The 12,432-nt window shown below is 44.8% G+C and overlaps 1 long non-coding RNA gene across 4 annotated transcripts; it reads right to left on the bottom strand.

Moving 5' to 3' along the window:
* Positions 1–1,098: 1,098 nt before the first annotated feature.
* On the bottom strand, positions 1,099–5,022 carry LOC132647169 (uncharacterized). Of its 4 annotated transcripts, none has more exons than XR_009585469.1 (3): positions 4,728–5,022; positions 4,330–4,640; positions 1,099–2,823 (listed from the first exon to the last, which is right to left on the bottom strand). It is a non-coding gene; the product is annotated as an uncharacterized LOC132647169 (long non-coding RNA). The 4 variants fall into 4 exon arrangements; XR_009585471.1 differs by having other exon boundaries at positions 4,330–4,601; XR_009585468.1 differs by lacking the exon at positions 4,728–5,022 and having other exon boundaries at positions 4,330–4,672.
* Positions 5,023–12,432: the final 7,410 nt, after the last annotated feature.

The following is a 12,432-nucleotide window of genomic DNA, read 5'->3' as shown; positions in this document are numbered from 1 at the left end:
TTTCCAGCGCTGTGTTTGTATTTTGAGTTGGGGCCTAGCCAGGTAGCCTCTCCCCTCAGCCTCCCGAGTGTTGACATTACAGGCACTTGTCACCATGTCTAGCCCATAATGGATTAATTTATCAATTACTTACTTAATCAATGATAAGGTCTTTTATCTAGTCCGGCCTCAAACTACATAGTTGAGGATAACCTTGAAGACAGACGGGATGATCCACCTGCCTCCACCTCCTGAGTGCTGGGATTTGACGCACAGATCACCAGGCTTGGATTATGGGGTACTGGGGACCTAGGGATGAAACCCAGGGTTCGTGCCTGCTAGGCCAGCACTCCCCTGTCCGAGTTAAATCCTCAGTGCCCAACTACAAATTATTTTATTTAAAGAAAAAAAAATTTTTTTGAGAAAGGGTTTCTCTGTGTGGCCCTGGAACTGGCTCTATAGACCAGGCTGGCCTCGAACTCAGGACCCACCTGCCTCTGCCTCCCAAGTCCTGGGATGAAAGGTGTGCGTCACCACATCCGGCCCAACTACGAATTTTTAACTGGCCTTTAGAGAGCAATCTTATAAGAACAGCAGCGAGCGTACAGGGAAACGGAACAGGAGGTGCAGGGATTTCCCACAGGCCCCTCGGCTCCGAACCTCCCCACAGTCTTGCAGAGGTTTGAGAGGAGCACAGGGCGGCCCACAACCTCTGTCACCGAAGCGCCAAGGGTTCCGTCGCCCTCTTCTGGCCAACGTCGGTACTGCATGCGCGTGATCTGTGGCCATCCCTCCAGACAGTAAAAAATAAACTAGAAAAGGACTGACGTGTAAGGATCACCAATAGACCTTTCCCTCCCCGCCCCCCACATCTCACTCTGTACCCCTGGCTGGCTTGGAACTCCCCATATAGGGGGCCGGCCTGCATTAACAGGCATGTGACCCACACAGGGCCCTTTGGACAGGGCCAGGGTCTCTGCAGGCAGTGCTGACTAGAGCCTGCTTCCTCCCGTGTCACCTCAGACTCGTGTGATGTGTTATCTCCTTATCTACTGGTTTATCACCAGTGTGCAGCTTCTGTAAGGACCGGAACTTGCCCTCAGAACTGAAATCCTAAAATAAAATCAAAAGATTTTGTTTTATTTTTGTCACCAAGGAAGCCGCGCCTCTATGAAGTAGTCCCTCTCCACCACCCCTGCACTCAGCCCCAGGAAACCACTCATGTCCCCTCTGTGTCTGCGCATGCCTCTCCTGGACATCTCACACCAACGGTGAACAGGAGGTGCGGCCCCCCGTGGCTGCTTCCTTCCGGGTGGCGTGGTGCTCGGGCTAATTCCTGTGTCGGCCCTTTATTCTTTTTGCAGCCCAAATATTTATTCCCCGTCTCAGTGCTGTGTCCTGGAGCTCTGAGAAGGAACTTCTACAGAAGCACCTGATGGGAGAAAGGGTCTAGGCCACAGCCAGACTGTCATGTTGGGGGGTGAAAGGTGTCAGGGAGCCTGAAGCAGCTGGTTCTTTCCATCCGCAATCAAGGGCACGAAGCAAGGGATTCCCGCGCCCTGGTCAGTGCTTGGCCTGCCCTGTCCGTTTTGTCCAGCCCAGGATCCCTGCTCAGGGGATGGTCGAGTCCACAGTTAAGACGGGCCCACCCACAGCAGCGACCTCAGTCAACACAGTTCCCGCAGACATTCTCAGAGGCCCGGGTGTGCCCGGGGGCTGCCTCTGGAGGTGTCAGGTGGGTAGCCCAAACCATCCTAGCCCCACACAGACAGACCTCTCGCCGACGAGGCACAGGCTAAGGTTGAACCAAGTGTCCATCATTTCCAGTCCCCTCCTTACGTAACGGTCACGTCCAAAAGGCTTGCAGATGGCGGGCCGCAGGGGTGCGGAGAGGCAGCAGCAGAAGAAAAAAAGAAGGGTGTGTGTGTGCAGAAATGGGTTTTCTACTGTGTGTGTGTGTGTGTGTGTGTGTGTGTGCTTGAAACGGTGGGATAGTGGTGGCCGGAGCAGAATGTGTTTCTGCCCGGGGTTTGTGGAAATAGCTTAGTTATCTTCAGACAAAAATGACATACTGAGATGATGGGAGATGTAAATGCAAGCCGGGTGGGAAAGGCAGGACCCACCTACTCGGCTGAGCTCCTGAGAGAGGGTCATTCAGATCCAGTTGCCGAAGTTGGGAGGAAGCTATTTTAAACACAGAGAAAGAAAAGGAAGCGGAGGGGGTAATCTCTCGTTAATTGTCGGATACGGTTCGGAATACGTTAAATCTTGATTAAATTCGTTTGCTTAGGAGGAGGCGGGGCGTGGGCGCTCCGCAGGGCCCTCTCCAGCCTTCTGAAAATAAGACCGCTTTGTTTGCGCGCTGGCTCCCCGGGAGCACCCACGCCCTTGGCGACTCGGCTGCTTCGGCGCGCCCTCTAGTGGCCATCTTTGGAAGGTCTCGCAACCGCTCTCTTCCAAGAGGGTCCAGAACCGGGTGGCTTCAGGCAGGGATCTGCAAACCAAACCGAGGCACATCTCTCTTGGTGGTCTAGGCTTGTCTTGAGCTCACGGTCTTTCCTGGGGCTGGGGTTGTAGGTCAGGTTTGAGAATGCCTGTCTGGTATGCACGATGCCCGAGGTTTCATGCTGGACACCTCGCCTGTCATTCCATCACTCAAGAGGTGAAGGCCGAGGTCAGAAGGTCAGGGTTATCCCTTAGGTATGTAGAACTTCCAGCCGGGAGGTGGTAGTGAACACCTTTAATCCCAGACCTCGGGAGGCAGATGCAGCATTGTGAGTTCGAGGCCAGCCTGGTCTACAGAGCAAATTCCAGGACAGCCAAGGCTACACAGAGAAGCCCTTTCTCGAAAAACAAAACAAAACAAAACAACGACAATTAAAAAAAGAAGAAGAAAAAAGAAAAGAAAGAAGAGAGAGAGAAACTTTGATGCTGCTTTGATAAGAAAGAAAAAGAAATGGGGACTGGAGGGATGGCTCAGTGGTTAAGAGCCCTAATGTGCTCTCCCAGAGGACCCGGGTTCATATCCTCAGCACCTGCATGGCAGCTCACACCTGTCTGTAACCCTAGTTCTAGGGGATCTGATACCCTCACACAGACATACATGCAGGCAAAACATCAGTGCACATAAAATAAAAATAGGTAAACAAAGGTTATTATTATTATCAGACTTGTGTTATCTTAGGTAGCCCAGGCTAGCCTCAAACTCACTACACAGCTAAGGATGACCTTGAGCTTTTGATATGTTTGCCTCCTGATTTCCTGGAGTTACAGGCAGGCGCCACCAGGCGGCACCTCTGTCCTTTCAATCTATTTTATTTAAAAGCGTCGGTGCGTTTATGATTTTATTTTGTGTGTACAGGCTGAGGGTTCAGCTCTGTGGTAAAGCGTTTGCCCGGCCTGCATGAATGTGGTGGCCTGAATGAGACACGGACCCCACAGTCTCCTGTATCTGAACATTTGGGCCCCCAGTTGGCGGCACTGTTGTGGAACCTTTAAAGGTGTGGGGGGGAGGATTTGAGGATTTATAGGTTACTTCCTGCTCTCTCTCTGCTTCTTGTGTGTAGATCCATTTTGATCAGCCAGCTCCCTGCTCCTGGAGCACCCCGTGCACGCCCTTCCCACTGTGATGGACTCTATGAACTCGTAAGCCAAAATAAACTCTCAAGCTGCCTTTGGTCATGGTATTTTGTCACTACTATAATGAGACCTTAGGTTCTCTCTCCAGTATTGTGATCTCCACCCCACCAAAGACTAGCTCAAATGATTTTGTGGGGGTGAGGGAGGCGTGTGCCATGCTTCACAGATGAAGGTGGGAGGAAATGTTTTAAGAGTGTCTTCTCTTCCTTTTTCCCTTCTTTTCTTTCTTTCTTTCTTTTCTTTCTTTCTTTCTTTCTTTCTTTCTCACTCCTTCCTTTCTCTCTTTCTCTTTCTTTCTTTCCTTCCTTCTTTCTTTCCCTTCTTTCCCTCCCTCCCTCCCTTCCTTCCTTCCATACCTTCCTTTCTCTCCCTTTCTTTCTTTCTTTCTTTCTTTCTTTCTTTCTCTCTCTCTCTCTCTCTCTCTCCCTCCTTCCCTCCCTCCCTCCCTCCCTCCCTCCCTCCCTCCCTCCCTTCCTTCCTTCCTTCCTTCCTTTTTCTTCCTGAGAGAGGGTCTTAGGGTGTAGCTCTGGTTTTCCTAACTCCCTAGCAGTTTACAGGCATCCCCCACCACTCCTGACTACCACGTGGGCCCCAGGAATGAACTGGAGGTGATCAGGCTTGGCTTGGCAGCAAGCACCTTTACCGCCAACCCATCTTGTTTCTGCCCCCTTAAACCTCATACGTTTTGCTCGAGGTTACATACACTCTTACCTTTTCCCCTTCCGTACTGAGGGAGGCAGCCAGGACCTTGCACAGGCTGAGCACGTGCTGTGAAATCGGCAGTCCCGGCACCAGCCTCTCTTTCGAGCAGGCCCCCGGGTGGCACCCACATCTGCTTCCTATTATCCAACAGCTGTGTCCGTTTTGCATTTCGTTAAGCAGTGCCCTGTCAATGGCCGCTTACATCCCTTTTACTCTAAACGGCGGCAGGGAAGCAATGAAACCCGGAGCCCCGTTGTCTGAGCATATTTGTGGGCATGCTTCTGGCAGCAGAAGGGGCACGTTTTGTTTCAGTGATACAGCTGGAAAAGCAGCCGAGGAGAATGTTACTCCCCCCCCCCCGCCCCCCGCCCCTCCCCCCCCCACATCTACTGACACCACCAGGTTACCGGGCTGGGGCTGGAGGCGAGAGAGATCCACAAGCCATGGGCCTCAGGGAGGGAACCCATCGTGTGTTCCAGCCAGGGAGCAGCTTAGGAAACGGACGTGGGCACCATAGCACGCTCTGCACGAACAAGAGCAACCAGTGTCCTGCGGGAACACGGGCAAGCGGGAGAGCAGACGCAGGAAGAACGAGGAAGGCATCCAGGAGGGGTGGCGATCCAAGAGGGGGAGGGGCCAGGTCACTGGGACCTTTTAGTTAGTCCAGGAACTTTTATTTTGTGGGTCTCACTCTTGAGAGAGAGAGAGCTGAGAACCCTGCCCCCACCCTCAGGAAGGAGGTGTTTTTATTTAAAAAACAGCTTCCGAGAACCCATGGGACCGGAAGGCTCTTCTCGAGATGGTCCTGGGTGTGTGTTGTGCATGTGTGTGCTGTTTGTGTTGTGAGTGTGTGTGCACGCGTGTTTTGTCATCTGGGATCCTGGATTGTTTCAGATTCCCCGAAGTTTGAGGACTCCACTGCTGGAAGTTGTAATTGCATTGTTTCTTTTTTCTTTTTAGGACTGGGCAGGGGGTGTGGAACCCAGGGCTTCGTGCATGCTAGACACTGTAACACTGAGCTGTGTCCCAGCCGAAAGGCATTGTTTTAAAACAAATTGTCTGTTACTAGGTGTCAAACTTTCTTTTAGTCATTCCCAAGAGACTCTTTTAGAAGGGATGAGGGAAAGCAGTTACCAGAAGCAGCTGAGTGACAAGAGTTTTTATATTAATTAGGAAAAGACATTTCCTAATTGATTAATTTCCTAATTAATTCCTAAATAAACTTGCCAAGTGGGTGTTTGTGTGAACCTGTGGCCCTGGTTTGTCAGGAGGCAGAAAGATTGCTTGAGCCCAGGTTCTGTTTTCCTTTCTTTCTTTCCTTTTTAAAAGTAACTTTATTTTTATTTTATGTCCGTTGGTGTTTTGCCTGCATGTGTGTCTGGGTGATGGTGTCAGATCTTAGAGTCACAGACAGTTGTGAATAGCCATGTGGGTTCTGGGAATTGAACCCCAGCACAGTGAAAAACCAGCTGACAGGCTGACAGAGATTAAGTAGCAGGAGGGACTTAGAGTTTTAGAGTTTTTTTTTTTTTTTAAAGACAGAGTGGAGAAGAAGGGGCTCCTCAGCTTTAGCACTTCAGCTCCTTGGCTTTAGCTCTCTAGTTCTTGGGCTCTTTTGCGCTTTGGCCTTGAGCTTTTGGCTTTTTTCTCCTGTGCTGTTGGGTGAGCTAGCAGGCCTTTTTCTCCTGGGCTGTCATCTGAGCTGAATAAGAAAGGATGTAAACTGAATAGGCAGGTCAGCTGGGTGCTAGTAGGTTTTCACCCCAGCATCTGGCTCCCGAGTCTTCATTGAATGGTTGGGATTTTCATTTTTATAACATTTTGGTGCTCCAACTAGTGGCATGACCCCACAGACAGAGAGGTAACTCTTATGCCCAGTTAGTGAGACCCCCAAGGACCACTAGGAATCGACTCTGCTGCAGTTACATGAGGATCTTTTATTACAACCTCGAGCCTGGGTTGCAGCATTCTCCTTGGTTGAAGAGGCGGAGTGCCGCCCAACTGCAAGCGGCAGGTTACATACCTTGGCGGTACATGATTGGTAAGGGAAATTGACTCTTGAAATGATTGGTTTACTTTAGGCTCCAAGACCACAAACAGTTCTGGCCTGGCTATCTGGGCCAGTTTCCTAGCAACTGTATCTCTAGTGGGCAGGAAAAGAATGCAGTAAAGCTAGTTCCTTTCCCCAGGTGCCTAGACATGTCTGCACCTGGCTGGCCTTCACCCAGGCCTGTGCTCCAAACCCTAAACTAATACCCAAAAAAACCGATTTTCAATTCTTTGGTTTCTCAATAACTCCGGCTGCAGATGGACTGAGAAGCCATCCGATTTGGTAAGTCATCTGAGAAGTCCTCAAGGAGAGAGTTAAGGATGGGAAGTACCATAATAGAAGACTTTAGAACCCTGTTTAGTGCTACTCCACATGGCTTAAAAATAGAAGCAGCAAATGAAAAGCTAAATAACTTAATTGAAATTGGCTCAATACCAATTATGATTATTATAATTTTTTTAATTGTATGCTTTATTCTTAATAGCCATAATGGCCGTCTGTACCTCCTCAAAGAAAAATTTTTAGAGATACAGGAAACAATATGAAAAGTATATTGGTAAGATACAAGCCTTGGAAGTTAAATTAGAGAGACTTACAAACAAGAATAAGAAAAATATTCAGACACAGGTAGAGGAATTTAGACAAGTCTTAGAAAGACCTATAAATGAGAATAAGGAAGATTCTCTGACACAGACAGAGGAATTTACCATGACACAGTATAATGAAGCTGGAAGGGAGGTGCCCTAAGGTTGTTAGAAAACCAGCCTTCATTTATCCAGTACTGTACAAGACCTTCCAGGAAATGATAGGCTCCCCAAGGATATTATGAATTTAAATGGCATCCTATAGACATATTACATTTGAGGAGATTTAAGAAAGCTTTCATTTTCTATGGTATGCATTCATCCTGTGTGAAGCAGATTCTAAATTCATGGTCAACTCAGAATGGGATTATCCCCCAAGACTGAAAAGATTTGACCACAGCAATATTGGAACATGGTCCTCAGTTACAATGGCAATCCTGGTGGAAAGAGGAGGTGAAAGCCACAGAACAATGAAATCAGGCCAGAGGTATTAATATTTCCCAAGACCAGTTGCTAGGTGAAGGTCAATATGCTGATTTACAAAGGCAGTTAGAATCTGATGATCACACCTTGATGCTATGTTGTCTAGCAGCTTTAAATGCTTGGGACAAGGCTGAAGAATCAGGAAAGAGGTCTGAGGCATTTACTAAAATTATGCAAGCTCTAAAAGAAGCCTTTACTGAATTTTTTTTTTGGTGTTGTTTTTGCAAAGATTGACTTCAGCTGTAAATAGAATAATATCATATTCAGAAATCAGAAAAGTTCTAATTTAATCTTTGGCTTTTAAAAATGGTAATTCAAAATGCAAAAGAGTTATTAGACCTTTAAAGGCAAGATCAGTACCAACAGAGGAATTGGTTTCATGTTTATGATGCTAATCTGATAGAAGTAATTTATAAAAGACTTAGGAAAAATCAAAATGGCAGATGTTTTAATTGTGGTAAGCAAGGCCATTTGAAAAGGGGTTGTATGGGGCTGGAAAGATCTGGTGCCCCCTTCTGGCCTGTAGGAACACATGCAGGCAGAAGACTATGTACCTAATAAACAAATTAAAATGAAAAAATGGAGTGTAGCCAAGGAGTTTCTGGAAACAATGGTTTTTCTAAAGATAATCCAAGAAGGCTCCAGCCTTCTGGAGTGTGCAGAAGGTGTGGCAAGGGCCAGCACTGGGCTAATGCAGATCAATAACAGATCGGCAAGGTAATTAACCCTTTGCCTTCGGGAAATGCCCAAGGGGGCCTCCTGCAGACCCCAACATCAAAATTGATTAGTCATTCCCTGTCAGCATAGGAGAAACTCATCCACAGTGCAATTGAAAGACTTAATGCCTGTTGTTAAAAACAGTATTCCTCTGGATGTAATAAGGGTCAGAACAGCTTCAATAGATAAAACAAAAAATTCCAGAGAGATCCCCTGAATAAATAATGAGAGGTGATAGTTCATCAGACATGTTGGTCATTCAGTCCAAACTAATGTATAAAGACTAAGGTTTTCTTCTTAAATAAAAAGGATAGTTTTATTGTTTGGTATTAAAAACACAGTTGCGAGATTTAAAATGTTTTAAGGGTTACTATGGTTCAAGCTTTTTTTTCTAAATCTCTAAGAGTTGGAGTAATTCAGAATTAAGATGAAAAATTCGAGCAGGGTTGGTAGTAGCCCATGCCTTTAATCCCAGCAGAGACAGGTCATCTGTTTGAGTTGTTTTCTAAATTCTAGAGTCATAATGAACAGGGTGGTGATAGGACACAGCTTTAATGGAAGCATTTAAGAGGCATATGCCTTTAATCCCAACACTCAGGAGACAGAAGCATGCAGATCTCTTGAGTTCAAGGCCAACCTGAAACAGCAAGTTCCAAGCAGAGAAAAATTTAGATTCAAGTGTGGTGGTTCACACCTATAATCCCAGCACTTGGGAGGCACAAGCCTTTGATCCCAACACTTGGGAGGCAGAGGTAGGCATATAAGAATTACAGTGATTTAAAATTTAAAAGACACTTGCAAAAGGCAGGCTGAGATGCAAAGTGAATGTCCTTTGTGACGTAAAAATAAATTCACTCAAAGTTATATTTAGTTTCAAAATTTCAAAAATGTTTTAATTTTCAATTGAAAAATAGTAATTTTTATTGTAAAAAAACATTTTGTCCTAGGAAAGATATAACTCTAAAAAACAAAAAACAAACAAACAAACAAACAAAACCCCAGAGTTAGGGTTGGGGCAGGGTTTTGTTTTTATCTTTCCAGGAGAATAAAAACATCTAAAAAAGAAATCCAGAGACCACTGGACAAATAAAACATCTGAAGAAAAGGGACAGATTATCAAGAGCAGATGCCACAAGAAAAGGGGGTAAATTGGCCAAGTGGTATCTCCCACCTCCATTTTGTCTTTTCTGCCCTCTACAGACACAAGTGGCAAATGGTGGTTATGTGTTCCCAAATTCAGTTTAAAAATTAAAGCTGGCTATGGGGTTGGAGCATGGCTCTCTCCTTCCCTAAAGCCATGCATGCTTGTTATGGGAAAATCCAAAATCTCTGACTCATATCAGAAGAGCCATCTGGTATGGGACAGAGAAAAACAAAAATAAAGGGTCATTCTATTGCCACTGATCTCATAATCTTCTGGTTTTCATTTGACTGTCTTTTTTAAAGGTACAAATATTATCTCAAAATCCATAAGATTATTATGTATATATAAACTTTCTGTTGTGATGCTAGTAGGGATACAAAGTATTAACTAATTCTAGACTTAAGCTTCCTCTAGCTTCCTGTACGCATTTGCCAGGTTTGAGTCTGAAGCCAGTAACTAGGAGCAAAGTTTTTATACCTCGGATGTACTTAATAGATTATGGTCCTCAAACCTTTCTGAGATCTGCTGAACATGGCATTTAAAACATTTAGGTTTTCTACCACTCCTAACAGTGACCTTTTAGGTTTCCAATGACGAATCCACCTGGATTGTGTAACACCAAGCATGAGAAAAACTGCCCCAGGCTTCTGCTGCCTGGTTCTGCACAAACAGTGGACACCTTTGAGCTGACTCTTATGTTCTATCTAGTCAGGATCGCCCACTAACTGAAAAACACCACCCAGAGATCAGTTTTGGACTACAGACTGCTTAGGCCATTCAAATGGCTGAGTTCATATGAGATGAACATGAACATTGCACAGAACTTTTCACTCAAAAATACTTAATCCTAAAACTGCTGAGTACAACCAAGCTGGACGTTAAGGAAAGCTTAGCAAAAATTGCTTAATTTTTGTAAATAGTTTTACTGTATTTTTCCTTTTTATTTAGACAAAAAGGGGATATGGTAATAATATAGGAATGATAGGAAAAGGTAGATTATTGAATCTAATCTTAAACATCTTTGTGTACTTACACAAAATTAAAGTTGTATTTTGTTACATTGCTATAGACTTTTATATATTGATACAAAATTAAGGTCACATTTTGGTTACAACATACTGTGTATCAACTTTTTAAAGTATCGTACCTATGTGATTCTTTAAAATGCAGCGTGCAGTTCTAGTCCTTTTAAAAAGTACTATCACAAACTGTTTAGGATAATTAAGAAATGCAAACTAATAGTCAATTAAACTTGTGGTTTTGCTAGGTACTACTTTAGTTAATTACAGGAGTTTTCTAAGTTAATCAGTCAGTATATAGCTAGAAACAAGCAGTTCAGACATACTGGAGATAGATAAATGGTCTTCGTTGGAGGATGGTCTAATGCTAATTACTGGCCCTCAAGATCTGCAAGCTGGATACGCCCATCCTTTTTTGTAGAAACCTGCCTAAAACATTATACATGGTTGGTTTATTAAATGGCCTATACGTGGGCAGGGCAGTATAGGGTAGGTGTGGTTAAGGTTCCAGGGCTTGGAGAGGACAGAGAGAATCACAGGAGACAAACAGATGGGAAGAGAGGAGGAAGGAGGACACTATGACGGGTTAGCATGGAGAAGAAATCACTTTGGGCCTGGAGGAAGGACTCCAATAATGGCGTAAGAAGGCTCAGATGAAGAATACACGCAAACACCATGGACTGTAGATAAAAGGTGGTCCAGATAGAAAGTGTTAAGGTGGATGGTATAGGATGAGGGCTGGAGATGGATGGTGGGGATATTCAGACAGCGTAGGTAGGAGTATCTGCCTGGCCCAAGGTAAATTAGGCAATTATAAATCTAACAGGTGCCTGTGTCTTATTATTTGTGATATCGGGTTAGATAATCCCACTGTGATAATCATAGGGCTAATAATAAACATTATACATATATTTATTTTCTGTAACAGTCTTCAAAAACCTCAGAGGTCTGCAGAATATGGCATTTAAAGACTTATTTTGACAATGAGACATGTCAGCTCACCACCTTTCTTTCAACTTCAAAGAGGATGATGAGCATCAGACAATTCTGCTTTACGAGATGCCTTCATAGGTGTGTGGCAAATTAGCCACTGGACAAGGAAATGCCCTTGCTTTTACTGCAGACAGAATACTGGACAAACTAGACACAGGAAGGTTGACCACTGAGCTTTGCAAGGGCAAGGTAGGAAAGCTCTTCACAATGCCTGCTTCACAGAAAAGTTTGTCAGGTCCTCTGAGCCAGAAGGCTGAAGATGATGCTCCTACATTATAGGGAAGTCTTGGGTGAGAGTCCGGGTGGCCAGCAGCCTCTGTCATTTCCAGAGTTTTGGAAGCTGCTTGCGGTGCACCTCCTGCTTATTCAGGTGACATTTATCCTTCTCAGATCTCTAACAGGACCAAAGACTAGATGCTTACAGGCTTACAATCAAACTTAATTTGTTTAAGATTTAAGAAGTTGTTTTAGGTCTAAAAAGATGTTTTTGATTGGTAATGCAAGTTATGATACGGTGACTTATGTACACAATTTTGAACTCAACACGACAGGATAGATACATATGGTTGCTAAATACATATGTACTGGACATTATGAAGGTACTTTTAATAGATAGTATATAGTTCATTGATTTTAGAGAAAAGTCTTTCATTTAGACAAGAAGGGGGAAATGTTGTAGGATATTTGATCCCATTTTGATCTCTGCCTCTCTGAGCTGGTAGGTTTTCACCCCAGCATCTGGCTCCTGAGTATTCATTGGTAAAATAAAATGGTCGGGGTTTTCATTTTTTTTTTTTTATAATAACAGACATGATTGTGGCCTGAAAAACCACGAGTCATGTTTGGGATTAGCATCATTAATGGACTAGAGAAATTACAGTTTAGCTGGGTGTGAGGTGTTCACCTGATATCTTGGCATTGTAGTTGAGGCAAGTAGATCAAGAATTTGAAACCAAGCCAGGTGTGGTGTAATCCCAGCACTCCAGGAGGCAGAAGCAGGCAGATCTCTGTGAGTTCAAGACCAGCCTGGTCTACAAAGTGAGTCCGGGACAGCTAAGGCTACACAGAGAAACCATGTCTCGAAACAAACAAACAAGAATTTGAAGCCAGCCTAGACTACAC

Source organism: Meriones unguiculatus, chromosome 14 (assembly GCF_030254825.1).
Source record: "Meriones unguiculatus strain TT.TT164.6M chromosome 14, Bangor_MerUng_6.1, whole genome shotgun sequence".
Lineage (NCBI taxonomy): Eukaryota > Metazoa > Chordata > Mammalia > Rodentia > Muridae > Meriones > Meriones unguiculatus.
Note: the sequence above shows the minus strand (reverse complement) of the source record. Positions and strands in the feature narration are given on the sequence as shown.